A 3,404-nucleotide genomic window follows, 5' to 3' on the forward strand; every position below is an offset into this window, starting at 1 on the left:
CCTCAGGTTCCAACTTGCCATGCCACATCTTCCAAGAAAAGCTATGAACATACCCTGACACAGCAAATGGTCATGACCATTCTTTGTGGTCTGCAAGTTCAAGTTCAGAATCATGCAGATATGGATTAAACCTTATATTATTCCCCTAACCACCATTTTGTCCCCCTCAGAAAGGATTTTTTTCTACCTCATCCCTGCTCAACTGGACTATATCAGAATCATAGAAACATGACATCTTCCACATTAAAATATATGCTCAAGGTAGGAGACCACTACCTTATAATACAAAACAAGGAAACAGTCCCAGAAAGGTGAAAAGTTCTGCTGATGTCACACCAAGCTGGAGCCAGAACTCAAGTCTCATGACTCCCAGCACAAAGCTATTTCTTGCACACTTTGCCTCTGAATTTACTTCAAAACCAAAAGAGAATCAACTTTGACTCCAGGGATCTGGTGGCATAGCCCTAAGACAGAAGCCACAAATAGCAAATTGCCCTGGAATAGAATGTTTCTCTAAAATTGATTGGAAAACTAGCACTCAAAACCATTAACATGCCTACGTTTTTTAACCTATAAATAAGTTTGTGATTATTTCACTCTCCAGTAAAATTGAAGGCCCAGGGCTTTGCACAGTGTCTACCCTGTAGCTTTCATATTCCTTGGCACAGGCTGTGTTCCCATGGAGTTCTGGAGCCTCTGTGTTGAAAGCCACACATCATTCTACACTAATGTACACTCAGCTCTTCTTTGTGGAAGCAGGCAGTCAGCAGCTGCTGGCTCTGTCACCTTGAGGAGCACGTTATGGTTATATTTCTGAATGTAAAGCCACTCGAGAAGAAGTCAGAGAGAGGTATTTACTGAACACTTAATATAGACTCAGTGCTGTGCTGAACAATAGAGTATAAACACTACAGTGGCATAGTCTCTGCCTGTGAGGAGCTGACAGGCTATTTAGGGATCCAAGTTCCATGCTTATGATGTATTTTAATGAGCTGAGAGGAGAGACAGCAATGCCACACTATGCAGAGAGTGATGGCTACTTTAAGCTGGAGGCATAGGTGTCAGCTGGAACAGGCCTTCCAGGGAACCCAGGTCAAGCCCCTCATTTTGCAAGAGTTGCATAAAGTTACATTATGTGCGGCAGGTGACCCAGCTGGTTAGTCTCTGAGACACCTCACGAAGTGCAACCAGCATTATGCAGCTGGCCAGGTGAAAGAGACTAACTTTTCACTGCAGGGAGGGCAGTGGAGCTAGGATGGTGTCTCTTTCTCCCACGTTCCCAGCCCCTCACACAGTGCATGGTGACAGGACACTCAGAGACTTCAGGCAAGTCACTGAGCCTCCCTGGCTCAGTGTTGCAGGAGAATTAAACAAGATGAAGTACATAAAGCCTGTAGCACAGGACCTGACATTTGGGACATGCTCACAAACGGAAGCTATTATTGTTGCTGCGGTTCACTGGATTATCTCATGCTGATTACATTACAACCCCCTGAGAAATCTTTTGCCAATCTCTGAGATTTATTACTAGGGTAGTGGTTTCAAACATCATTGTTAGAATCACCTAGGGGAACTGGCTAAAAATTAGTTTGCAGAGCCCAGCCCCTCCCAGTTCCAATTCAGGTCTGATATATATACTTTTTTTTTTTTTTTTAAACAGATATCTCTCAGGTTCAGGGACCACTGGAAGAGAGGCTGCCTTGAGCCAGGAACCATCTACCACAAGCTGTTCTGAGCACCATCCATTGGTGTTCTACTTGATTTTCTTTAAAAAAAATTTTTTAATTAAGTTATACAGGCTTTTAGAAAAATAATTCAGAGCATAGACGCATATAAAGAGGAGAGAAACTCCCTGGACCCCACTTCTTCCACACTATATTCCCATCCCCCCCCAAGATAATCATTATCTATGGTTTTTGTTTCCAGAAATTGTCTATACCCAATGCTCCTTTTGTAAAAAACACAAATAGAATCATGGGTGGAGCAGGGATTGGCAAATGTTTTCAGTAAAGGGTCAGAAAGTGAATATTTTCTGTTTTGCGGAACTGTATGGTCCCTGTTCTAACTATTAAACTCCATCATAGCTTGAAGGCAGCCACAGCAATTTGAAAATGAATGGGTGTAGTTGTGTCCCAATAAAATTTTATTATCAGACAGCAGGCTGGATTTGGACCACAAGCCATAGTTGGCTGCTATGGAGCATTACCGCTTTCTCTTTTCATATATATTTTGAACTTCTTTCCCCTATCAGCCCATGCAGTGATTTCATTCTTTAACTGTTACATGGTCCAGATAATATATTGAGCCATTCCTTGATTGGACAGTTAGATATTTTTCCAGGTTTCGCTATATAAACAAAGCTGCCATATACTGTGTGTTTGGTTGACTATTCTTATTTGACCAGAATGAATTCTTAGAGCAAAATTGCTGACTCAAAGGGTAAATGTGAATTTAAAATTTTGATAGAAATTGCCAAATTGCTCTCGGACTTCTTTTTAAGGTCAGATTGCCACATAATCTTGTGATTTTTGTTGCTTAATCTTACTCTTGGTGAATATTTTCTGTTAAACGTTTTGTAATAACTAGGAGAAAGATCCCAAAGACTAACAGAGGAAGCAATGAACTATGTGACAATTAACTCAAGTTTATAACTCTTCAATAAATACTTGTCCACTCTTTGCTTAGAACTCTCGTCAATGTAAACGCAAATACCCTTCTGCCTAGACTCCCGGAAGGCAGTAGGGAAAGCTTAGAACATTCAGTGCAAAAGCACAATTTAAGCCCTTGCAGAGCCTATGTGCGGATCCTAGAGGACATAATTGTCATTACAGCTGCAGCACATGTAGGCTTGGGCTCAGTGATGATAAAAATGAATTTTGAATTTCCAATCTAAATTCTCATACAGACGTTTTACACAACTGGGCCAGTGTTTCAGGTTCCTGAAAAAAAAAAATGCATTAAGCACACTCAGCGTTGTTGAGATTACAATTGCGAACAAATGGCCTTCACTGAGCACCGACTATGACCCTGGCACTGGGCTGAGTCCTTCACCTGCCTTCCTTCAACTCTGTGATGATGGTATCACCATTTACAGATGGAAAATCTTATGCTCAAATAGGTTAGAGTAATTTGACCATGGTAATATAGTCATCTCTGTATGATATCCAGACCCATGGAAATAAGGTTATATGCTGCATTGAAAACTGGCAAAAAAGGAAAAAAAAAATAAAAAAAACTTGCAGAACACAAAGAGGAACAAAAATGTCTGTATTCTGTGACCTTGTAATCCACCCCTGAAAAATTATTCTTAGAAAATAATCCCAAGGAAAAAAGTTATGCCCAAAGACAACAAAGAGCTAAACATTAGAAACAACAAAGTTTAACAAAAGAGGCATGACTAAGTA

General features: G+C 40.5%; 1 long non-coding RNA gene across 1 annotated transcript; it reads left to right on the forward strand.

Annotated features, from left to right (window-relative positions):
* Positions 1 to 30: 30 nt before the first annotated feature.
* Positions 31 to 2,687, forward strand: LOC111746796. Its single transcript, XR_002783265.1, has 2 exons — positions 31 to 261; positions 1,661 to 2,687. It is a non-coding gene; the product is annotated as an uncharacterized LOC111746796 (long non-coding RNA).
* The last annotated feature ends 717 nt before the right edge of the window (positions 2,688 to 3,404 follow it).

Source organism: Pteropus vampyrus, unplaced genomic scaffold, assembly GCF_000151845.1.
Source record: "Pteropus vampyrus isolate Shadow unplaced genomic scaffold, Pvam_2.0 Scaffold202, whole genome shotgun sequence".
Lineage (NCBI taxonomy): Eukaryota > Metazoa > Chordata > Mammalia > Chiroptera > Pteropodidae > Pteropus > Pteropus vampyrus.